This window comes from Pantherophis guttatus, chromosome 4 (assembly GCF_059756535.1).
Source record: "Pantherophis guttatus breed Tessera chromosome 4, ASM5975653v1, whole genome shotgun sequence".
NCBI lineage: Eukaryota > Metazoa > Chordata > Lepidosauria > Squamata > Colubridae > Pantherophis > Pantherophis guttatus.
The window spans coordinates 144,008,358-144,035,532 of NC_142066.1; the positions used below are offsets into that span (position 1 = coordinate 144,008,358).

The 27,175-nt window shown below is 39.6% G+C and overlaps 1 long non-coding RNA gene across 1 annotated transcript; it reads right to left on the reverse strand.

Annotated features, from left to right (window-relative positions):
* Positions 1-500: 500 nt before the first annotated feature.
* On the reverse strand, positions 501-27,175 carry LOC117655210 (uncharacterized). The gene is made up of 4 exons (XR_004588589.2): positions 27,111-27,175; positions 8,586-8,804; positions 3,567-3,631; positions 501-1,273 (listed from the first exon to the last, which is right to left on the reverse strand). It is a non-coding gene; the product is annotated as an uncharacterized LOC117655210 (long non-coding RNA).

Here is a 27,175-nt window from a genome sequence, read left to right on the forward strand (position 1 = left end):
CTAGTATAAAGCTGGGTTATGGTTCCTCTTATCCCTCTTATCTGACCATTTCCTAGGGAAGCATCTTTTTCCTGGTCCCCAAGGTCCTCCCATATATATTACAGTTAGGTTGTGGTATTCATTTCAGGGCCAATGAGGCAAAAGTATCCCCAGAGACTACAATACCACCTACCTAAGGTCATTGTTCCTTAATGACTGGTCAGTTAGTAATCTTTCAAAGTTACAACCCAATTTTGAAGTTCCAGTGACATCCCTACTGTCTCTCACACATACACAAATGAATGCATTTTGGATATTTGGCAACTAACTCAACTTTTCAGCCATTTGCAATGTCCTGCAGTCATGTGACCATGATATATTTACTTTTTTTTTTTTTTTTTTGCTGAAACTGGAATGTTTATTCCAGTTTCAGGCAAAAAAAAATGCATATTGGATAAAATAGATTTACTTAATGACTACTGAATTTGTTTGACAACCACTTAACAACTGCCACAAAAAAGGCCATAAAATGAGGTGCAGTCATACTTGTTTAATGTTCACAATAATTTACGACCATAATTCCAGGCTCAATTACCATTATAAATTGAGGATTACCTGTAGATGGGAAAATATATATCTGTATTGTGGCTAAAATCCTAATGTGCATCTGAGTTGGGCCAAATTCCTTTCATAACACAATATTAAAACACAAAACAAATACTATGTCTCATTTCAGCTTCCTCTATTCAAAACCCTCTGAAAACCAACTAGTTGGAAGTATTGGTTACCTTTTTGTTTTGCACACTTTTTCTTGGATAAAGAAATATTTCTAAAATTATGAAATATGACACCAGGTGAAGTTATCTGCCCTTACAGTTACCTGCCCTTACAGATAAGCTGCTTTTTTAAAGAAAACATCAGGTTATTATTGTTCAAATCACCAAACTAATATTAGCATTCAGAGTTATTCATACATTTATCAAGGTAGCAGTAAGCACAATCTGCTACATGGTTCATTGTATTCCAATATTACTGAATGCACATTGACAAGCAACAGATAGGAAAGGAGAAACACAGACAATAAATAAGAATTACAGGCAGCAGCAGCTTCCACAAGAGGAATGAATGTTAACATAAAAGTATCCATTTTCTTCACTGCACCTATTGATTTATCCATTGCTCATATTGCTGCTTCATTTCTCCATGGAGCCCTCCACATGGATTTTCAGAACTCAGAAAGCTTGTAAAAGTCCATCCACCATTCAAAATGCTGTCTCATCTCCAACTGCATCCCCTAGAAATGAAAAGTGTCTGCGATAGCAATTACTTTGGATTTTTCCCCCCATAAAATATATCAAGCAATTTATGACCTTGGATCTATTTAAAATGGAACCTTAGGAGGGAATAAGATACGAGTGGGACAATGAAACCTTTCTGTTTGCAAGATTTCCAACTGTAATGGCAATGAGAGGCAACCTATATTGGGCTAAAGCAGGGGTTGGCAACCTTAAACACTGAAAGAGCCACAAAGGCCCTAACTGGAAGCCCCCCCCCATTCAATTCTGGAGCCAATCGAAAGTCCGGTTCCCCCCACCATAGTGTCTCCTCCTAGTGCGGCATCCTTTTTCCTCTACCTATCCTAACTGAAAGCCCTATCAATTGCGAAGCTGACTAACGACAGGGAGCCGCAGCAGAGGGATGAAAGAGCCACATGCGGCTCCAGAGCCACAGGTTGCTGACCCCTGGGCTAAAGGGATCTCTGTCTGTAGAGAACCAGGGAGACAGCCTTGAACAATTTGGACTGCCTCAAAGGGCTAACACTTTGACAGGGATCATCCTTAAACATATCCACCCTCTTCACTAACAATATCTGTGATCACAGCCTAATTCAACAACACAGACATTTGTGGGACTAAGAAATTAGGGTCGTGAGAAGTCATGCCAATGTTTATAGCTATGCATTTTGCTTTGTTGATGTGTAGCTACTAAATCATATCTGACTCTTTTCAACTCCATGGCCCATAGCATGACAGTCCTGTGTTTACTGTTTCCCAGAGTTTACTCAAATTCATGTTCATTGCATTGATGACATCTAACCATCTCATCCTCTGCCATTCCCTTTGCCTTTTAACTTCAATTTTCCCCAACATCAGAGTCTTTTGCCAATGAGTCCCCTCTTCTCATTAGGTAGAGAAAGTATTTAAGCTTCAGCTTCAGTATCTGTCCTTCTAAAGAATAGCCAGGGTTAGGACATTCTGGTGGAGAAATAGGAGGATAACACTTTAGGGCATCAACCAAAGATGCCCAGTAGTTTAATTCCAACCTATTCAGGACAACCAAGTAGGTTAACAAAAGTGGAAACTCTAATAGACTTCTTAACTATAAACATCTCTAGTAGACATCTTAAACTGTAAATTAAGATTAAAAGTCTTGACATATTTAACCTATTAACTTGCACTCTTATCTTGTTTCTTGAAAAAGCTGTGTTTAAGAAAATCAACCTATCTTTAAGAAAGTTAAGATAAAACCATTTGTGGTCATTTTAAAAATGGATGAATAAGATGCTTAATTTGGGGGGCTGAATTCTCTGTTTTATATATTTTGAGTTCCAAAACAGTGGGAAGGAGAAGTAACTTCTTTCGTTCTGCTAAGGAATTAAAGATTATCTTGATTAGAAATAGTCATTGGATTCTTTCTGGGCAAGATGTGAATGATAAAAATAAACAGACAATTTTCTGAGTCATCTTTAAATTATTCTCCATGGTAACCGATTCCATATGATGAGCTGTTTGTCTATAAAAAAAGTGAGGGCAGTCCATAGCTGTAAATTATATACAGTACTTCCAGACTTATGTAGCTCCTAATTCTTTCACAAATTATCAAAATTGAGCATCCCTTTTTACTAAAATTCAAGAATGTGGTTTCCTGTAATACAAACGAAAAGCAATAACCTTTTGGAGACATTAAATTTAATCATTATTCAGTTCAAATTGGCTCTTTTCCTTAGCTTATTTCTTTTATTTTTTTCATATCCCAACCTAACCTTTCATATTTTAACATTTCTTATCCTATCTTAGCCTAACCTGATTGTGCTAACTTCATTTTGCTGGGTGTGACTCATGGTACATAATTCAAATAAAGTTTTCAGTCCAAAATAAGTCTGACAATAATCCCAGAGCACAGCCTTGATTGATTGATTGATTGAATAAATGATTGATTGAATGAATGAATGAATGAATGAATGAATGAATGAATGAATGAATATTGACAAGAGAAAAGGATGGCCTAAAAGTAATGCCAAATGTTACTGACAATCTAGTACAAATAAATGACTGGCTCAAAATAAATAAATCCATTACTCCCTAATCAAGCTGCTTAGGAGCAATACAGGGCATGCTCAAAGATAATTTGCATTTATGGTGGTGAATAAATTGATAATTGGCAAAATGTCAATTAACTGAAAAACTAGAAAAGGATAACAGCAACAACATATGGACTGCCAAGATCTTAATAATTGGAGACTTTTTTAATTGGAGAGAGAAGGGGGGAAAGGGAGGGGAGGGGAGAGGAGAGGAGAGAGATCTTACCTGTTGTAGCGGCAAGCTATCAACTCTCCTAAGAACTTTCTTGTCTACAAGAAATAATTTGTATCCTAATCAAAAATACAAAAGTACAAACAGTTTAATGAAATGGGGCATTTTCCTAGCTGCATCCAAGTCTTCTAAGACAGTGATTGCCTGAAATAAATATTCATTTTTTCATTCTTAGTCATTAGGTTTTTTTTCAAAAAGTAAATATACATTCAATGACTTTCCAACGAATCTCCTTAAGTGATCACATCTTGCAGTAAAATCCATACGTTGGCTAGACACAAACCTGTAATGCCTCTTAAACAGGAGAAAAATGGAATGTATTTATAAGCATTAATACAATTTACATCAATGGTCCCCAACTTTTCCAACTTGGCGGCCCGGGAAGGGAGGAGGGGGGAACTGGGCCATGTGAGTAGCAGGCTGGTACGGACACATACTCACAACTCAGCTCGTGTGAGAACCAGACTGGCACATAAATGCATGTGCACCAGTGGTAAAATCCAAATTTTTTTACTACTGGTTCTGTGGGCATGGCTTGGTGGGTGTGGCAGGGGAAGGATACTGCAAAATCTCCATTCCCACCCCACTCCATGGGAAGAATACTGCAAAATCCCCATTCCCTCCCCACTCCTAGGGGAAAAATACTGCAAAACTCCATTCCCTCCCCACTCCTGGGAGAAGGATATTGCAAAATCTCCATTCCCACCCCACTCTGGGACAAGCCAGAGGTGGTATTTGCCACTTCTCCAAACTACTCAGTTTCTATTTCTACTACCAATTCTCCAGAACTTGTCAGAACCTGCTGGATTTCAACCCTGATGCGCACCCATCTCAACTTGCGCAAGTTGAGCTGTGCACATATGCAGTCCAGTTGCAAATAAGCTGCAGCCCTGATTTACTGTATAAAATGATGGAGTAGCTCCGTGATGGCAAACTTATGGCACATGTGCTGGAAGTGGTACACAGAGCCATCTTTCAGGCATGCCAGCCATCACCCATTGCTCTTCTGGTTTCTGGTGTGTGCATGTGCTCTGGCCAGCTGGTCTTTGCAAACACGCCAAAAACCAGAAAACCAGGTGATCAGCATGCATGTGCATGCCGGAAACCGGAAGATTAGCTTTCCAACGCCGCATGCGCACCAAGGAGCAGCTCTTCCAGTTTCTGGCGCTTCCCCGCGTGCTCCCCCGCTCTTGCATTGGCATGGGAAAAGGTTGGCCAACACTGGAGTAACTATTTCAATTGACCAGATCCTTATCAAGATCAAGTAATCATAAATTCATGTTCTAACTTTTTTCTATTTCTTTTTTCTCCAACTTAGAATCAGGCTACTTTCAGGACCAACTTCTTGATGCAGAATCATTCCATTAAATTCAAATAAACAGAAGATATTGTTGATAATATCTCACTAGCAACAAATCAGGGTTGTAGGAGATGCTTCTCCACTATGGACCCTATTTTATGCAACAGCTTTTCAAGGAAGTTCAGCTTGGCCCATCCTTCCTGACTCCGATTTCATTTCTTTTTTTAAAAAAAAAGACCTCCTCAAAGCCTTTTAATTAATTAATTGATATAGCACATTGAATTGTTCATTGATATTCATGCTGTTTTAATTTTAAATCATTGTAAGGTATTTGTGACTTTATAATTGTAATTTATATTATTGTACTTTGGATGCTGTTATTTCTGTAAAATGCCAAAAGACACAAAATTATAGCGTTTTTTTTTTTTTAAGTTTTATCAAATGAATAAATAGCACTGGAGAATCTGTTATTTTATTTATTCTTAATATATATTCTTCATTAGCGATAGCTAAATTGCTCCCTCTGATCATTCAATCATTGATATTACTTAAGGTGAACGTCAGCAATACTTTTTCCTCCCATGTTTTTAAAATTTAAAAGATATCTACCATTTAATGAGATTGTCAAATCCTTTAAGAAGTGAAGAGTTGAAGGAGTTTATTCACTCAAAAGCTCTTAAGAGATTTTGAATCAAAACAGTAAAAACATGAGTAATTTAATTTGAAACTTGGAATCTTTTTAGCAATAGGGTAAGAATTCAGATACTTTAACATTAATTTAACATTAATTTTAATTGCTTGTTTTGATATCATGGGACCATAAAGAAACCATCTCGAGGAGTTATGAATAGTTTGATTGTCTTCTTGTGCCATATCCATCATCGGACATTGGTGATCACGTTGGCAATCCTATTTTTATCAACAGCCGCATGAAAAGGTTCTATTGAGTTTTGTCCAAACCAGTCCCTTAGGTTTTGAAGCCATGATGTTCTTCTTCTGCCTGGACTTTGTTTGCCATCAATCTTTCCCTGGAGGATTAAGTGAAGTATGCCCTATTTTTCCGGGTGTCACATTACATGTCCAAAATATTCTAAGTTTCCCTTTTTTGATAGTTTGATGCCCACAGCAAATTTATCTTGCTCTTGGTGCTACATTTCCTTTATATTTTTAATGCCATTTTCCATCAGAATGGTCCAGAAGGCAGCATACAAACCCAGCCTGCAAAGCATATACCATATTTTTTGGAATATAAGACACACCTGAGTATAAAACGTATCTTAATTTTTGGGGAGGAAAATAGTGGGGGGGAATCTGCCTACCAGGTATTTTATCCTCTGCTTGGGGATAAAAAACAGCTTCTAAGGCCACAGCTGAGTGGAAGCAACAATGAGAAAAGCAGGCAAAGCATGAGGAGATTGCTTCAATCGGCTAACACCTAGTTAGGGCTGAAAAAAGCTTCTAAAGAACAGCTGAGAGTCGGAGCAATTCTGGGAAGATCGCTTCCATTAGCATCTCGTTAGGGCTGAAAGAAAGCTTCAAAAAAGCTACATTCAGAGTATAAAATGCACCTAAATTTTCAGCCTCTTTTAGGGGAGAAAAAGGTGTGTTTTATACTCTGAAAAATATGATACATAATTGCATTGCATAACCCATAACCCAAGGTTTAAAAATGTTTAATGTAAATTCTTGGTGGAGAAGACAGAGATATAATACCAGTCTATATAGATTTTTTATTTTTATTTTTTAATTTATTTTTTGAAATGTAGGAAGAATTGGCTCATGTCCCCATCCCAGAGAAACGAGGGTGCGGTCCAGTTTCAAAAATTTTTACTACCGCTTCTGTGGGTGTGGCTTGGTGGGTGTGGCATGGCTTGGTAGGCATGGCTTGGTTGGTGTGGTAGGGGAAGGATACTGTAAAATCTCCATTCCCTCCACACTCCAGGGAAAGGTTACTGCAAAATCTCCATTTCCTCCCGATCAGCTGGGACTTGGGAGGCAGAAAATAGATGGGGGCGGGGCCAGTCAGAATTTTTACTTCCGGTTCTCCAAACTACTCAAAATTTCCACTACTGGTTCTCCAGAACTGGTCAGGACCTGCTGAAACCCACCTCTGTTGCAGTTGAATGCAGAGAGAATCCAGCTTCTTGAAAAGAAGGTTCTCTTTATTGGTGGTCAGAAGTGACTTCAGCAATTGGTTCTGGATAGCTGACAAAACAGTCTGGTGAGTGGATGGGTTTTTATGTGGTTTTAGGGCTTTGTTATCTAGATGTCCAGGTTCCTTGTAAAATGTACTTTAATCTGTGCTTGAGTGTGCCCTTTTAATATCTTAATTATTGTTGCCTGACTCCTATTGTGGCTGAGAAATCATGTCCTGTCCTTGGAACTGGGTGGGAAATATAGATTTTAGATGTCTTTTGTCTCCCTGTTTTTTAGTCTGATCAATTCCAGCTTTCTATGGCTGAAGGCATTTGGTTTATGAATGGATCAGTTTGTGAAACTAAATCTCCATTCACAGGGGTTGGCTGCTTGAGTGGTTTTACTTCAGGGAAGTCTTTTCTCTTTGTGGGGGGGCATTTATTTGTTAATATGGGGGCTTTCTTATATTAAAAGGGAGGTGGGGATTCTCTCTACATCAAAGCTCAGAAGAAAAGAAGTCAGGCAAACCAATTCAAAGCTTAAGTATTATACTGATCCATGATCTATTTCAAATCATGAGATGGACAAAGATCAAAGCCATATACCTACCTCCATCCACGCACACACATACAAAATTGGACTGATGGCCATGTTGACTTGCTTCCTGTTGCTATAGGATCACTATTATATACTATCTAATAATAATCATGGCTATATAGTAATTTATACCCAGATGGGCCTTCAAGCACAAGTCCAGGCTTTTGCAAGACCAGGGACAGCTCTAAGGTCAGGATGGTGATTAAATAATAAATAAATCACAGACATTTATAGCAGGGATGGATTCTAAATCCCGTCGCTACCGGTTCACTCATGCAAGCACGCTCATGCATGCGTGTACACAGTGTTTCTGCGCAAGCACAGAAGCATCCTGGCAGGTGGGCAGAGCCTCCCACCAATGCCGCTACCAGTTTGCCTGATCTGGTGCGAACCGGTAGCAACCTACCACTGATGTATAGCAAATAATTCTTTACAGAGGTGAGACATCTGAGATCTTTTAGAACCTCTTATCCTTCTTCCTTGGCTAGACTGAAACGATGGAAGTTGCTGTCTATTTTGGCTCTAGATTGAACCTTAAATAAGGTTGCACTTCTGATTGAATTTTTTAACTAGTGCCTTTGCCTGTTTAAGTAATTAATGGGTGTACATGCATTTAAAGCACTTTGTACCCATAAGTTAGGAGACAATGAAAGGATGGACTTCACATTGACCAGGATTAATGGAAAAATCTGGTGCTGATGATGAAGATAATTCCTTCCAGTTTTTTTTTTCTTTAAATCTGTGGTCTGATAGATCCCATTTTATCATGCAGATTCATGACAATTCAATAATATTTGCCTCCAGTGAATTTTGACAGACTGCCCAAATCAGCTTCATTTTGTGGTACCTATTAGAAGAATAGACACACTTTTCATGGAAAAGATTATACATTTAAATGCCCCATTTCTTTCCCTCTCTGATTATTCTGCTGAACATGCATTGCTTACTCAGCAGATAGCTGACTTGTGAGTTGCACTTACCAAAGAATAACAATCTTGAAGAACTATTGCTCCCTGAAAATGGATTTGAGAGTTGGGTTTGTTTTTGTTTAGGCTGGAAAGGCAGCAGTTGCAGCACTCTTTGCGAGCCAACTCTGTTATGACTTGTCTGTGTTTAAATGAAAGAGTTTTGGTTGCTTCATCTTGAAAATATATCTTCTCGATGTATGGAGCAGGGCCTATCGCAATAGCATGCTGGTACTGAAAAAAAGAAAGAACACATTCCATTTTTACTACATTTTTTAAAAATACTTTCTTATTGACAAACACCTCCTGGGGCTGACTGAATTAAAAGCTCAGATTTTGTACCCTTTTTGAACAGGGTAGAAACACTTCCGTGTACCTCAGTGGTGGGTTTCAAAATTTTTTACTACCGGTTCTATGGGTGTGGCTTGGTGGGCGTGGCATGGCTTGGTGGGCGTGGCTTGGTGGATGTGGCAGGGGAAAGATACTGTAAAATCTCCATTCCCACCCCACTCCAGGGAAAGGTTACTGCAAAATCCCCATTTCCTCCCGATCAGCTGAGACTTGGGAGGCAGAGAATAGATGGGGGCGGGGCCAGTCAGAATTTTTACTACCAGTTCTCCGAACTACTCAAAATTTCTGCTACTAGTTCTACAGAACTGATCAAAACCTGCTGAAACCTCTGATGTACCTACACCACCACAAATCAGTGTAAAGATCTAATAATTCACTTCTATCTATGGTGTTCACTAAATATAAGCAAAGATTGACTATGCTCACATATAAAGGATGGCCATGCAGCACAAAAATCCATGTATGATTTCAAGACGTGGTGGCGATAGCAATGCAAATATGACAAAATTGTATGCAGGCTGATTGGTTAAACTGGAGAATGGTCCCTGAGGTTTTAAAGCACGCATCCTAAATTTTATTTTACAGTGAGGACATTGATTAAATGGTAGGATAAATCATTCGATAGGCTTTTCCAAGGTTCATCAAGCCAAGAATTTTGTTTAGAAGCATGATGTAGTTGAACAAAGCTGTTATATAGCTGGTCATTTGCATTCTTTTAGCCTTAAGGCTCATACCAATTTGCACAACTCAGGTGACCCTGATGACACAGATAAACCTCCAGGTGACTTTAATGACCTGCTAAAAGTATGCAAATGACCAGCTGTCTGCAAGGAGTATAAATCCTTCCATTCCCCACCATCCAGTCAGAGCTGAAGAAGCTTTCTGTCAAGTTTCCGAAAGATGCCCTAATTAATTCATGAGCCATGATCCAAACTTCAAAGGAAATATAGTCATTTATTAGGAGCACCATTCCGGCAATACTTGGATGCAGTTAGGACTGATCCTACATAGATTTACGTTCCCCTATGACCCTATCTCTCCCCTCCTCTCTGGCCATGTCATAAATCACATTCTCCAATTAACCACTTTGGCTGGCTGTGAAACCTAACACCCTCCTGATTGCGGTCAGAAAGAATGTATGGAATTCACTTCAGTTCTCCCTCCCTCCTGCTCATGGCAACTTGAAAGCTTTGCAAGTTGACACTTCCTGGATGAGAAGTGAAAGATCTTCAAAGAAAAAAAAACAGAAAGTTCAGTTGCTTCTTGAAAAAAGCACCTTTGGGACTTGCAGCCTTTACAACATTCCCATAGTCACATAATCAAAATCCAAACACTTGGCAATTGACTCATATTTATGATGGTTCCAGTGTCCCAGAATCATGTGATCAACATTTTGCGACCTTCTGACAAGCAAAGTCAATGGGGATGCCAGATTCACTTAACAACTCTGTTACTATCTTAACAACTAACAACTAAAGTGATTCACTTAACAACTGTGGCACGGAAGGTCATAAAATGGGGGCAAAATTCACTTTACATCTGTCTCTCTTAGCAACATAAATTTTGGACTCAATTACTGCATGGTCATAACTTGAGGACTATCTGTATCAGTGTAGACCATACCATCAGAATCTACACTATGATACACCTCTAAAATTTATTTGGGGCCTTTGCTTAACTTAAGTGAGTAGGGATCTGGCTAGTCTAAGAGAAAAGTACTTCACAACAAAGTCAACAATCTGATTCTGCATTCCACCCCCCCCAATCCAACATCTGAGACAACATCTGGGCTTTGGGTGGCATGCTAAGGACCACATTTCAAAGAGTAGTAGGTGGGGGGGACAAACTCGAATTAATTTCCTTTACTTTCACATCTAATTAAAATTAAAGATAGCTAATATGATTACACTTTCTTTCATAATGTTCCCAGTCCATCATATTAAAAATTGCAATCTATGTCTACATAAAAGGAGCAACTCATTACATCACCTGGCTGCACTATCATTTGAAGGCATCCTATAGTCTACCTCTAGGTAATTGCATCCTGCTTCTCTTTGATTGACTTTTTGTTATCTTAAAGAACAATATGCAACATATTCTGGGCTGTAAATGTGAAGATCACCTTATGGATTTCTTTTAATCTTCCATTAGCAAAGGATTCTGTATGGATGTTATTTTGACAATCTTTTTCAACCCCAAACTGGGAAGCTTGTAGACATTTGCCTCTGTTTTTCAGAGAGCCCATAACTCAATTTAATGAAATCTAGTTGTTATGACCCAGGAGATTCTCCCTGACTTCATCTAACAGCGTAAAGTGGTATATCTAGCAGTGGAGAATATATGGGGCTGAGGGTTGAATTGTTGAGATTCTGATGTTTTCTGAACTTCATTGTTTTCCTGCAAACTTATAATTACGAGACTAGCTAACATTATCAGTTCATGGGAGAATGAAATTTGCTGGTTGTGTGTCTGGTTGTTTATAAACTGGTATAGTTGTTTATGAGCTTGTTGTTTATAAGGTAAAGTGGATTATGTTCTAAATTCAACCATTTTCCTCAGCATTTCTCCACCACCACTACCGTATTTATTTATTTATTTTGATCTACGAAGAAAATTCAAAAACCTGAAGTCACTTTATAAAACCACAGTTATCATATTAAAACATTGCCTCCATGGATTTGAGATTCTTTTTTAGTATGACTAGTAGTGTTACTATTGCTTTTTAGGCTGATATGAGAGCTGTGAATTAGAGGCCTGCCTATCAGAGAATTCCCTGGAAAAAAAAATGGTTATTACATGGAGTTAATTTTATAGAATAAATATGGCTTTGCAGTGTATCCAATATAGCTCGGAAATCTTCAAAGCCATGTTTAGTTTTCCAAGGTAATGAAAAGCAAAGATCAATTTCTTTGGCTATTTGTCTTCTAAATAACTCAGGCAGAGAAGGAAAAGGTCTCCAATATTTTTGCCATAGCCAAAGGAGATTGAACTTAAGAACCTGGGTATTGTCATCTCTGCCTTTCTATCACAGCTGGTGACGGTGGTAGTAAATGATCTGTCACAAAGCCGGAAAAAAAAAATAACCAAAGTTTTAGGGCCGTGTGGGTTAAAAGACATCAACATCTTAAACCCTACTTGGAAGAATGCAATTTTCTCCCTCAGTAACCATTTGTACCTCAAAGCATAAAGCAAATAAACTGGGTCCCTTAAAACCTTTCTCTCTATTCCCTGAGAAAGTGGGAAAGTATCATACTATTTACACAAGTTGCCTCACAGGTGCCAACGGAAGAACCAAAGGTCAAAAACCTGGGGAGACTATTGATGAAGCTTCAGTTGGAAAGAAACGGCTTCCCCATCCCAGTAAACTATGAGGATAAAGGTCATAGTCATGTGGGGACTTCAAGTGAAAGGTGGCACTTTAGGAGAACTGTCAACTCAGCCAGGAGAGGTGAGTGAAAAAGATGGATGGGAAAATTTACAGTGCCATTGTTGGGACCACCAAATGAGACTTGTTCTGCATCAAACACAGGATGGGCTTTTGATTTTGATTTCCTTCTTGACAGGCAGTCAGGAAGAGAAGAATGATTGAGATTCTGCAATAGCATCTGCAATACCAGCCATTTGAAGTGGGATTGACAGAAAAGTTAATAAAATACACCACATAGAAAACAAGGTTCAGTAACTATGAATTCATTTTAATAGGTTTTTTTTTTTTCTCCCAGTGTATATTGTGTATGAAACGTAAGTCATTCTAGATCTGGAATCTATAGTATCTTTCTGGTATCTGAACCAATTCTGTGTTTCTCCCTTTCTTTCCTGGTCTCTCATCAAAATATTATCTGAAAGAGTCTTCCCTGATTCCCCTTCTCATTTTTTGATACCGTTTTAAGCATGAAACACTTCTTGTTCATGATTTTTTATTAAAGGGGATCTGACCTCAGTCATGAAGAATTTCTGCTAGAAATAAGGACTCGATAGGTAGATAAAAATGTGAAATCCAGTTTAAACACCTGGTTGACTATGCAATGAACTATAATTATAATTATACTAATAAAGTAATAGAAAATGAAAAAGCTAAATTGCTCTGGGATTTTAAAATTCTAACAATAGGCACTTGTCATATAACATCTCAGACTTAACAATTGTTGATAAGAAGTGTGAACAGTGAATCTGGAAGTACCAGAAGCAGCAGAATAGAAGAGAAAGAACTGAAGAAAATCACAAAATACAAATACAAACAAACAGAACTATGGCAAAATAAAACAAAGCTAGTTCCGATAGTGATAGATGCCTTAAGTGCAATCCCAAAGCAACACCAGTTGAATACAATCAACATTGATGAAATCACTGTCAGTCAATTGCAAAAGGCAGCTTTACTTAGAACAGATTACAGCTTGTGATGATACCTTTAACACTATCAAACAACAACTGTCTAACTCAGGTCCTTGGGAAAGGCTTGATAGGTGGGTAAAAATACCAGATCCAGGCTAAATATCTGGCAGATTGTGCGATGGATCATAATAATAATAGGCTCACATTGAGAACATCAAGGTTCTGTATCCCATTGCTGCTTCAGCGAGCTCCCAAGTTATGGATGTTGGTCTTTCAATAATAAAACTGTTTTTCATATGTCAGTTTCCCTAAACTGTCGTGAAGGTAGGAGGCTTAATTGGGAAATGACTGCTTTGCTACCTGTATTTCTGCACTTACTGTTTTCATCTGTGAACATATATAAAGCTAAATTCATCCCACAGGAAACTCTATGGATTTCTGTGATGAATTTGCCTCATTTTGTTCTATTAAATTGTCATTACATAAAATTATATACCAGCATAATGCACCTTGGGAAAATAAAATGCTTAATCATCTCAGAACTCAATTCTCATTATTGTTTCTTAGGCAGCTTCAGCATTATATTGTCATTGAATTTTAAATTTTGCCACAAGCAGTAAAAATAACCAAATCAGGAGGGACCCTACAATTCAAAAGAAACTGCAAAATGAGACTTTAGAGTTTTGTTTAAAGCAGAAAAGGAAATGAAAACAGGAGAAGAGAAAGAGAAGGTGCTTCTGTAGAATGCTATGACAGGTATTTTCCTGTTTTCTCCAGTTTGAGGTAAAAGTCTTGGAATTTCCTATCAGCTTGACCATTGAAGAATATCCAATTATATTCAATATTTAATTCTTGAGAAACCATCTCACCCAAAAACATCGTCTCACCTGGTCAAACCTAGAGGGGATGCTACGTATCATGTTGGTGAAGGAACTTAGATTGATGGCATCTAGGAAAAGGTCCTTCTCAGCTGCTGCCTACATATTCTGGAACATCTTACCCCAGAGGTAAGACAATGCCCCACTCTTGTGGTTTTCCAGAAGTGTAACATCTGGCTTTGCTGATTAGCATGGAAATCTATGAATGTGATGCAATCCCAGGGATGGCTGGTGGTTTGAAGACACCCCCTGTGCCTTGTTAATCTTTTACTTTTCTGAATTTTTAACTTTGGTTTTAATTTTTTACTTGAAATTTTTAAACTTGTCCTTAATTCTGTTTTTATTCCATGCTTTTATTTGTGTGTTTATATGGTTTTATTATGAGGTTGTAAATGACACCGAGTCACTTAGGTGAGATAGAAATTTAATAAATAAATATTCAATTGAAGAGAGAGGTCAACAGAAGCATTTTCAAAGTACTGAGTGTCAGACCTGTCCCAGCTCAGTTGTTTAGGAAAGAAAGACCCTCAACTCCATTTGCAGTGAAAGTATACCTTTACTAAAGCCAAGTGATTGCAGAACAGTAAAAGCCAGATCTGAGGATTCTCATGTAAGACTGTTGCTTTTCCCTTCTCCCAACACCACCCCCACCCCCCGATCATTCTACTAGTGTCCAATAAAGTTCAACTCAGTTGTTTTGGTAATGTTCTAAAGTTTGGTGTTTGCATTCTGTATCCATGCCTGTGTCCATGGATTGTTCAACCATTGTCTCTGGTTGGCACCGCTGGTTCTGCCATCCCTCCCTCCCTGAATCCCCCCTTGCCATCTCCCCCATACTTTATAGTAGGCTGCCATCAAAGCAAAGTAGGGCTGAAGGGTGAGAAGGCAGATCTGACACCTGAGTTCACTGCATTTGCCCTTTAGAACCAATTGAGAAAGATCAGTCTTACATTGCCAGCATAGGTTTGCTAACACATAAAAATGTCCACCAACAGAACTCTTGAGGCATTTATTATTTGGAAGCAGGTCTCTTAGAGGAAGCAATTTTCTTCTGATGGTTGAACTAGAAGAGCAGCAAACTGACACCAATTGTCTCTAGACATTTGCAGAATCATCCATAAACACCGTTATACTTAACACCACACTTGACTCTGGCATGCCCAGCAATATCATCTTTCTTCCTTTACTACTATTTTTTTTAATTCAGTCCAAAATGGATTTATAAGAACTGTATTTGGCTTTATTTGAGCAATCCAATAACTGTATCTATAGAGACAGTGCTTAGCATCTATTACCTCCCCTTCCTCCAAGGCTTCTGTTAAACTAATATGGGTATTTTAAGAAGGAAGATTTGAAATAAAAAATGGGAAATAGCTATAAGCATCTGACTGACATCGTTATGAAATCTCCCAGGTCAACGATACTGCTAGTTCACCAGACAATTCCATATCATATTATTTTGAAGAGTATCATTACTCATTATTTTCTAAGACACTGACTTATCTTAGTTTTATTTAGATAAAACTAAGATTTAGATATGCTCATGGGCCCATATCTTTTCCAAAATGTGAATGGTTTCACATCTGCATGGTTGTGATTTCACCTTGCCAGTTCCTTTTGTGACTACATAGGAGTTCTGCCAGGAATCCTATTGAATTAACTCACCAACTTTTCCTAGTGGAGCACCTGATGTCTTTCATATTTAAATAACACTCTTTAGCTGTACAGAAAGGGGACAGGGCATCTTAGATTCACAAAAGCAAGTGATAAAAATGTCTTGATGTTTCATTGCCACCAATGCCCAATATTGCTATCAGCACTCTCCTAAAAGCTTCTGCCTGAAATTTATGGTATATCTTCAAAAGAATTATGTTCTCCCTCTAGCACTCTTGTTCATTACTAGTGATCATTTTTTTTTTGTTTCAGAGCACAAGGAACAGTGATTAGAAATAAGAAAATGGTAACTCTAACAACAGCTCCACTTGGAAAATATCACTCTTGTAATAAAAGTTTGGACTGCTATCCATTTTTCTGCTGATTTTGCATTAGCATTTATTTGCCCCCTGTGTTTCTACAAAAGGAAACCCAAGTGGAGAACATTGTCAATATTTCACAATGGAAAAGCAATAGTGTTACTGGCATGAATTCCATCAGGAATGGGAAAAAAAAATAGTCCTCTATTCAGGGAAGCCTTTGCTTTGACCTGTCCTAACATAGGAACCCCAAATAAATTGTGATATCAACTTCCAAATAACCAAACTTTTTTTAAAAAATCAGCAATCCAAACATAACAGAATAATGGAGTTGGAAAGAACCTTGGAGGTCTTCTAGTCCAACCATCTCTTCAAGCAGGAAATCTTATACCATTTTGAATAAATTGTTGTCCTCTTAAAAACCTCCAGTGTTGGGGCACCCACAACTTCAACTATCGAGGGGCTACCTTGATGACGGATTTTGGAATCCCGAGAGGTGGCATGCGGCAAAGAGGGAGTTGTGGGGTTTTATGGGGAAATTTTTAGATAAGGTTTTAAAGGTTTCTGGGAGGGGGGAGGGCTCGGTGGGTTTGGGGGAGAACCTGTCGGGGAGGAGGCCAGAGCCGGCTGAAGAGCACGGCACAAGAGGTGCGGGAACCGGGGTCAAGGAGGGGGTTAGAGCTTGTGTTGTGGATGGACATTACATTAGTACTGTGGGTGGGAGGGGCAGATATGGTGGGAGCAGGGGGCCACATCAGGTTGTGGGAGTGCGTGCCCGCTGGCTCCAAGCGGTGGCGCGCTCCGGCCTCCAATGCTCCTCTTGATCCCCAGGTTGCACAGACCCTCAGGCCCTGGGCCTTCAGCTGATGCTGTGCAATGCCTGGTCCGTGGTAAATAAAGCCCCCCTCATTTCTGATCTTGTTCAGGAGGGGGGAGCGGACCTGGCAGGTATTACGGAGACCTGGTTGGGCCAGGAGGGGGGATCCCCCTCGTTGAGATGTGCCCACCCGGTTTCCGCGCATTCCATCAGCCGAGGACACGGGGAGGGGAGGGGGTGGCGGTTGTCATTAGAGAAGGTCTTGGTCCGAGGGAGGCCACTGTTCCTCAGACGGCTGGATGTGAGTCCCTCCTTGTGAAGTGGGATCACGGGGTGCAGATGGGCATGCTGGTTACGTACCTGGCTGCCTGCCATGTGACGGCATCCCTGCCTGAGCTGCTCAATGTTATAGCTGCGGTGGCGGTTGACACCCCCAGGCTTATGGTCATGGGGGATTTTAACCTGCCATCCATCGGTGAGGCGTCTGAGGTGGCTCAGGAGTTCATGGCTTCCATGACGGCCATGGACCTGACCCAGTTAGTTCATGGCCCTACTCACATGGGGGTAAACACGCTAGACCTGGTTTTTGTCTCTGGTCAGTGGTTGAGTGATCTTGAGATAGAAAATATAGTGATCAAGCCCTTGTCATGGTCAGATCACTCCCTCCTTTGCTTTGACCTTCGAACCACCGCACCCCGCTGCAGGGAGGTGGAACCATTGAGGTGGTACCGCCCCAGGCGCCTGATGGATCCTGATAGATTCCAGACGGAGCTTGGGCCATTTCCTGAGGCTCTGGCACACGGCTCGACTGAGGAGCTGGTGGCCGCCTGGGATAGGGCAGCCGTTGGAGCTTTGGATCGGGTCGTGCCTTTGCGGCCTCTGACCCAGCATCGATCTTGCCTGGCTCCTTGGTTCACCGAGGAGCTGAGGGAGATGAAGCGCCGGAAAAGATGCCTGGAGAGTGGTTGGAGGGCCAGCCATTCTGAATCTGACCAAACACTGGTAAGGTCTCATATTAAGACCTACCTGGTGGCGATAAAAGCAGCGAAGTATAACTATTTTGCTGCTCTTATTGCGCCATCAGATAATCGCCCGGCCCCCTTGTTTAGGGTGACCTGCTCCTGCTCCACCAGGAAGCACGGGAGGACCCCTTGGAGGGTAGAGCCGAGGATTTTGTACAGTATCTGTATGATAAAATCGCTCAGATTCAGGAACACCTGGACTCTGACTGGGTGCTTTGGAAAATAGGTTGCCCCTTCTTTTCTGTGACAGCTTCTTAAATATTGGAACACTGCTATCGTGTCACCCTTGGTCCTTTTCTTTACTAGACTAGCATGCCCAGTTCTTGCAATCTTTCTTCATATGTTTTAGCCTCCAATCTTCTAATCATCTTTGTTGCTCTTCTCTGCACTCTTTCTAGACTCTCAATATCTTTTTTTATATTGTGGCAACCAAATTGCATGCAATATTCCAAGTGTGTATTACGAAGGCATTATAAAGTGGTACTAATGCTTCTTGTGAGCTTTATTCTATCCCTCTGTTAATACAGCATAGGACTTCATTGGCTTTTTTGGCAGCTGCAGCCCACTGGTATGCCACACATACTTGGAGGGTTTGCATAAGAACAGAGAACAGGAGAGCTGGCTTGAAGTTAGCCATCTGCAGTTAGAATCTATGCAATAGTCTGAACAGGCATGCAATTGTCTTAATCACAGCATTTCCCACTAGTGGTGAGATGGACTCTATACTTCTTTTCTTCAAATAATTCTAATTGTTTCTCAATGTATAGCAATAATGTACCAGTACATGAGCAAATAGAAATGTTATATAAACATGTCTCTTCTTTTTTAATGCATTTGCTTGGAGGGTGATATAGCCACTTTCAGTAACAGTTGGGGTTTTTATTTATTTGTTTGTTTGTTTGTTTTTTGGAAGGGAAGCAATTTCTGCAATTTTCGTGTCCCAAGATTCTTTGACAACTGTTTTAAGACTTTGCACCAGAAAAGGGTTGATTTTTTTCCCCCCTGAAGCACAAAACTTGTCTGGAGAACAGCACTTTGGTCTATTATGGCATGATTAGGTCACTGACATAAGTGATTAATAACAAAAGGGTATATCTTTTAACTGGCCTAAAAGCATTATCTCTGAATCAGTCCTACTGTCTTCCTAACATTCAACATTGCTCCTCTTAGCAATAGCACTTAGACTTATATACCATTTCACAGTGCTTTACAGCCCTCTCTAAGTGGTTTAGAAGAGTCAGCATATTGAGTCTTCATTTTACCAATCTCAGAAGGAAGAAAGGTTTGAGTCAACCTTGAGCCGGTGAGGATCGAACTACCGAACTGCTGGCAGCTGGCAGTCAGAAGAAATAGCCTGCAGTACTGCATTCTAACCACTGTGCCACAATGGGTCTTAGACAAGTTTCTTATATTTTACAATGGATTGAAAAATCACTTACTTTAGTACTGAACAAAAAAACCTGCACTCTTTATTTTGATCCAGGGCACAAGGACAGATAGGTTAATCTCAATATTAAAATAAACACATTGGTTTACCATTTACACATCGGTAGTACACCTCAAATCCACCTCAAATCCATTATTAATCAGAATAATCAAACCATAATGTTTGTTTGTAAGGTATGTCTTGAAAAAAACACACTCAAATCTCATTTCAATGTCAAAGTTGTCAACAGGCAGAGCAAAGTGTGAAAACAGATAGGAGAGGAAGGAGTAAGCAAAGGAGAGAGGAGATATGTTTTCACTCAATTTTAACTGAACAACCAGACTGGAATGCTGAAATTGTGCAATATATACAGTACAGCAGAGATATTAGCTGTGTCAAGAAAAATATTTGAACAAACCTCCAATATGCCTTCTGCAAGTCATAGCAACCCAATATGGTTTTTATCCAATGATTTTATCTGTTAGCAAAGAAATTCTCTCCAAGGGAAGAGCAAGAATATTACCTTGTTCTGATTTGCTGGGTTTCTGAATGGTGCATATGACTTTTTTGGCTACCCATTCCATTTTCATAAAGTTTATTGTAGAAAAATGTTGACTCTTGTTAAGCTAGTTTCACGGTTGCTGAGTGAATCTGGCTTCCCCATTGGCTTTGCTTATCAGAAGGTTGCAAAAAGTGATCACATGATCCCAGGACACTGCAACTATCATAAATATACGTCAGTTGATAAGAGTCCAAATTTTGATTACATTATCATGTTGCGGCAGTGTCATAAGTATGGAAAATGGTCAGCTGATCCTAAAGACTGGGTGGTAAAAACTTCGTAAGCAAGCGGTTTGGATATTCTGAGGACATAACAAAGCAACCTCTTGTTCTTTATGAATTACAGGATTTCATTAGGAAAGGACATGTTTTTGTTAACTTTGAGATAACATAAAGACACATATACAGAGTGATGTAATGAGAAAATTGTGGGACAATAGGAAAATCTGCTGATAATTGGATTATTTAATTATATGTCTCATGAAAAGATGCCTTCCTTTTCCTAAATTTTAAGCATGGCTTACACTGAACTGAGAAACTCAGTGAAATGACTATAATTTAGATATCTGCCTGATTAAGAGATTACATTAAAAAAAATTAAAAGACAGACAGATTCAGAAAGATTTAGCGGTCCATTCTTACACAAGATTTAATTGCGAAATTAGCTTTAGATCATTCTTCTCCAATTTGGACTCCTTTAGATGTATTGTTTTACAGTGCCCCTATGCTTTGATCTGGGAAAATTTTGGCCATTCAAATCAATCTGAACATAGTATCACAACATTTCACTTATTACTAAGGTCTTTAAATTTTTTAAAAAAACATCTATATATCACACATACTTCTATAATTTCCTCATATATGGTTTTAATAATATAATTGTGTTATTTATATACCAGTCTGAGAACAGAACTAAAATGTTAGTAATGAAGTCTATTTTTGAGATACCATTTTTGGAGATACCATTTAGGTTACTCCTAAAATCTGAAGTGAAATGTCACTTACATACCAAAAGTCCAGTCATAGAATTTTGAGGGCACTTGATTTGAAGAGCTGCTTACATTATTCTTACACAAGGTTACTTGTGCAATTAGTAAACAACAATGTGATCCATGGTGACATTATAACAGAACTGGGGAACTAAAGGTATGGTTTCTCTTTTACATGGCATCTCCACATTTTCTATATGATCTAGCTTGGCTCTTAATCACATCTTTGAGATCTGCACAGAATCTCAAAGCAAGATTCAACTTGCAGCCTTCTTGGGCCCTCATAAAATGTAAACACATAAAATCTCTCCTGTTGTACCTGATAAATTTGACTAATCTTCATCTGGGTTGCCTCACAGAAGAAGGATAATTTCAATTTGACTCTCTGAGTCATCTTAAATCTATGTGGAGAGACGTTTCTGGGTATTCCTTTCACAGATAAGAAGTCCATGAAGCATGGCTGAGGAAAATGGCACTGGGTTATCTGACTGCACTTAATCTAAATACTTATTCTTGCATACTTGTCCTGGTATGCAACAACAAATTGTAAAATGCTGAAGTGCTTTCCTTGTTGCACGTACAACGGGAATGTCTCAATGCAAAGGCTGAAAGCCAGCACATTGCATCCTTTTGACCTGTCACAACTAAAGTATTTATGGCCGACCACAGTGTATGTATTAACTGAGCCACTTCTCTCTTTTTTCAACATTTACCCCTGCCATGCCATAAGCGCTAGCTGCTCCAAGTGAAATCCAGCCATTTCAAATGTGTCTGATTAGACCACCACTAATGGGTATTTTAACTAGCTAACCCTTATGAACCTTTCAGATTTCAAGGGTTATGACCTTAAACTTTTAAAACTTAAAAGTTCTCCCAGACTGCTTCTGTATTTTTAGCTTTGGAACAAAAAGGAAGAAGAAAATATATGATTTACAGTATTTTTCTAAGCATTCTCCCAAAGAATGCCTTTTCCCTAATTTAACTTCCCAGGTCCTTTTGTCATTTCTGAAGATTCTCTAGGAAAGGTAGAAAATCAGGTTACATAAGGGAACAATTTATAGAATCTTCCCTGCAGACTTCCTTGAACATCAAAACTGACCAACAAGCAAGTGCATGACACCAGACATGTCAATGAAAAGCGGGGAGGGAATCACAAAACTGTGTCACACTTATTTTGGTCATGTCATTGCGAGATAATTCACAGAAGAAAGCAATTATGTTTGGAAGAGTTAAAGGAAACCAGGCCACCAAAGAACACGGTGGTGAGACACCACCAAAGCTGACATCAGACAGAGCATAGAACAACTCAAAGAAGCAGTGCAAAATCGGGAGATGGGAGAAACCCAATCCATAAAATCTCCAAGTGTCAGACAACATCATTATCACCATCTCTCCAAATTAGAAAAATCCTACTTGGGACTCATACAGGTAGTCCTTGATTTACAACAGATTTTTTTTAGTGACCATTCAAAGTTACTACAGCACTGAAAAAAGTGACTTATGACTATTTTTCATACTTATGAACTTGCAGCATGGCCAATTTATATTCAGAGACTTGGTAAGTGTTATATAACAGTTGCAGCGTTCCAGGGTCATGCTATCTCCTTTTGTGACCTTCAGAGAAGCCAAGTCAATGTGGAAGCCAGATTCATTTAACTGTATTTACTAGCTTAATAAGTACAGCGGCTCACTTAACAAACACGGCCAGAAAAGTCATAAAATGGGCAAAACTCACTTAGCAGCAAAACCTTTGGGCTCAATTGTGGTCATAAATCCAGGACCAATTATGTTTATTCACTGCCAAAGACCTTTCTCTCCTACCAAGCCTTTTCCATTTTATACTACAGTAGATTTGATTAAAAGCTTCTTGAGCTATTTGTTATTTGTGTTTTCCTATTTGCTACTTTTACCTTTTAATAATTTTGGAAACATTCAATGATCTAATATTTTTTTATCATTCATCCATAGAACTTGAGATACTGGGCAAATGGCAAGCAAGCAAACAAACAAACACACAAACAAACACAACACTACTACAAGATCACAAGGCAAAAAACATTATAGCCATTATTAGCACTTGGCCCAGGCTTAAGAGTGCAGAATGTTCTCTTGCGTCTGCTTATTTGAGGCTTTTCACATACTTAAGTAATATACTGAGTTTTACAATTCAATCCTATGCATGTTGAGTAATCAATTGGAATTATGTGAGGATGTACAGAAGGGATAGGAAGCCTTTTTGGGACCAAGGGTCAAACTTTTTTTTTCAGCACAGAAGAAATATGGCAGTGATGCCTGATACCACTGAAGAACATACTGTACATCATATTTTTCACCTCTTTTATGTGTGTGTTTGGGTGTGTTTGGGGAATAGCAACTGAGTGAAATAAATACTTGCTCCTGAGGAGGAAAGCTATGGCAAAGTTAGGCAGCATACTAAAAAGCAGAGACATCACCCTGCCAACAAAAGTGTATACAGTCAAGGGTATGGTTTTCCCAGTTGCCATGTATGGTTGTGAAAGTTGGACCATAAGGAAGGCTGAGCATCAAATAATTGAGGCCTTTGAACTATGGTGCTGGAGAAGACTCCTGCGAGTCCCTTGGACTGCAAGGCAATCAAACTGGTCAGTCCTAGAGGAGATCGACCTTGACTGCTCTTTAGAAGACCAAATCCTGAAGATGAAACTCAAATACTCTGGCCACTTAATGAGAAGGAAGGACTCACTGGAGAAGAGCCTAATGCTGGGAAAGATTGAGGGCAAAAGAAGAAGGGGACGATAGAGAATGAGGTGGCTGAATAGAGTCACTGAAGCAGTCAGCATAACCTTAAATGGTCTCCAGGGGATGGTAGAGGACAGAAAGGCCTGGAGGAAAGTTGTCCATGCAGTTGCAATGTGTCAGACATGACTTTGCAACTAACAACAACAATAAATAAATACATTAACCCCAGGGTGAGGGGCAAAGCATTATATATTACTATTCATTCAAAAACATGCAAAACATTGCTATAATCTTGTATTAGATGGTACATCATAAAAAAGAGGTTGGGTTTGTGTGTTGTCAACCATAGGATTGCAGCCTAAATGTTCCTGTACTCAGCCAGTCTTGTATAGTCAGCCTCCCATTGCTTAGTATGCTCCAGATGTTAGATACAGTATAACAGAGTTGGAAGGGACCTTGTAGGTCATCTAGTCCAACTCCCCACCCAGCAGACCATACACCATTTCTGAAAGATGGCAGACCAGTCTATTCTTGAAAGCTTCCAGTGATGAAGCTCCCACAACTTCTGGAGGCAACTTCTGTTCCATTGGTTGATTTTTTCTCACTGTCAGAAAATTTCTCCTTATTTCCAGGTTGAATCTCTCCTTGTTCAGTTTCCATCCATCATTCCTAGTCTGGCCTTCAGGTAATTTGGAAAATAGGTTGACCTCCTCCTCTCTGTGGCAGCCCCTCAAATATTGGAACACTGCTATCATGTCTCCCCTGGTCCTTCTCTAGCCATGTCCAATTCCTGCAACTGTTCATCATAAGTGTAACATACACACAGACACACACAGACACACACACACACACAAAACACAAACCATAAACACATAAAATCGTAAAGTCATAAAATGAAGCAAACTCACTTAACAATTGCTTTGCTTAACAATGGAAATTTTAGGCACAACTGTAATATAAGTCAAGAACTACCTGCAATTTGTTTTGAAGTATGATAATTTGAGCATCGGGTGAGAATTCTGAGCTGATTTATTTGATGATTCTTTGGTTTCTTTTCTTGGCTGCCCATGATATTCTCAGGAGACTTCTCCAATATCAAAGATCAAAGGCATCAATACTTTTCTGACCTTTATATCCCCAGTGACTTCAGGATTAGCAGACATACATAAAAATCAAAGACTCTTTGATTAAAGCACACTTCCTTGTTATTATTGGGCTCTTCTTTGGGCACTGGACCATGTCCTTCTAATTTAGCATGATAATCCTTCAGATAATAATAAAGTAAAATATTCGTAGCTCTGTGTTGAAATGAGGCTTCCTTGGTGTTCTCTGAGCTTGGTTGGGGTTTTTTGGCAGAAGTTTCATTACCCAAACTAGGTGATATCATCAATGCTAGCAAGGTGGTAATGAAATGACTGCAAGAAAACATCCAAGCACAGAGAAAAGCAAGGAGGTCACCTTCAAATAAATTCTACAATTTGTATGATGTGTGTGTGTGTGTGTGTGTGTGTGTGTGTGTGTGTGTAGCCATACTGACTGACTGTTTGCATTATTTTGTCCTCTCCTATGATAACCATGATGAGAAAAAGCCTGAGGAAAAAGGAAAAGGAAACACCACTGCATTTAGATTCACCTATTGTTCCCAACCTCCTATTATGGGAAAACAGACTGCTGGGAAAACAATTTTCTATTCTTGTCTCCTTAAAAAAATTGGCTGGTCTGCTTTTCTCAGAAAGGCCATTACACGAATGTTTCTACACATTTGCCAACCTTGCTGGGAGTGTTGAAATCATATATAGGGTAAAGGACTTAAATGGACCTACCATTAACTTTTCAGCCAATACCCGATTTTGAGAACCACTTGAACTTCCAAATTGTACAATTACAATCAGAGTAGAACCGGAAGGGACCTTGGAGTTCTTCTAGTGCAACCCTCTGCTCAAACAGGAGACTCTATACCCATGTTGGCGAACCTATGGAACGTGTGCTGAAAGCTACATGCAGAATCATCCCGCAAAGAATGTGAGGCCTTGCTGGCTCCTCTTCTGTGTTCCTGTGCACACACGTGTGCCAATCAGCTGACTGTCACGCGTGTGGGAGCGGCAAAACCCGGAAGAGTGGCATTCCATCATGCATGCGCAAGCCAGCACCTGAACTTCTGGGTTTACATCGCATGCATGTGCAATGGCCATCTGTTTGTCAGGCGCGCATCCATGCTGGAAACCGGAAGTTTGGGTGTCAGCTCGTGCATGTGTGATGGACCGCAACTCTTCCAGGTATTGGAGCTCCCGTGCACATGAAGGCCAGCGGGGTCGCGCGATCCAAGTGGGATGGTTTCACATGCCATTTCCGGCACACAGGCTGGCACGCGGTGATGTAAAAAGTTAGCCATCCCTGCCCTATACCATTACCATTTCAGACAAGTGGCTGTCAAGTCTCTTCTTAAAAACCTGCAGTGATGAAGCCCCCACGACTTCTAAAGGCAAGCTTTTCCATTGGTTAATTGTTCTCATTGTTAGGAAGTTTTTCCTTAATTGCTTCTTTCCTTGATTAGTTTCCATCCATTGTTCTTGTCTTCCCTTCTGGTGCTTTAGAAAATAAGTCCCCCCTCCTTCTTTGTGGCAGCCCCTCAAATTCTCTGGAATAATGCCATTCAAGAGTGCTGTGAGAAATTAAAATGGCAGCTCATGGCTTCTTGCTGTTTGAATCACTGTGGTCGTTTGTTATCTGACTCTTGCTACCAATTAAATCTGATGGGGGGATAAGCTACTAATATAGGAAAGGTGCCACTACAGGGCACTTTGCCAAGTGCTCCACTAACCTAGAGCCAGTCCTGCAAAAGCAGTACAGAAATAGAAAGAGCTTGGAGATTCTGAAGTGGTTTCTACACTCCTTGACTTTTTCCCTTCAGTAAGCAAACAACAAGAAATGCTCCCTGCTTCTGCTCCTTCATCAGCCAGCTGTACCAAGGGGGCTCAGAGAAAAGGCATTTTCTCTTTATAGGCTGTCTAATCTGAAAGTAAACACGAGGATTTGAGCCAAGAGTGAAAAAAAAAAAGAGACTTGTTTAAACAGTAAACAGTGCCTGCAAGAGCTATGTATTTAATAGAATAGCAAACAGCAACCCCAGCAGTGAAGGACACTTACTGTCCTATGGTAGCCTTGGGCTTCTCATAGGAGACCCTAAACATGAAGAAAAGCACCACAAATAAATACCAGTTCCTCAAATAAAGGAGATGCCAGTTTTGCTGCCTATCCTATTTAGAAGGTCATCCATCTCTAACCTGGCAACTAACCTGAGCCAAGCCCAGCAGCACCAGTGATCTAGACAGAAGTATGACATTCTCCTCTCCTCAGGATTTTAAAAAAGAAAAACAATTAAAAAAAAAAGTTCCAGCTGAAAGGACACACACAAAAAAGACCCAGAGTGGAAAAACTGCCCTTGGAGAATTAAGATCTGTGTATGTACTTACGTGTGCAGAGATAGGCAAAGGTGGACAGAGACAGAGAGCGCAGATGTACGTGTTTTAACCCATAT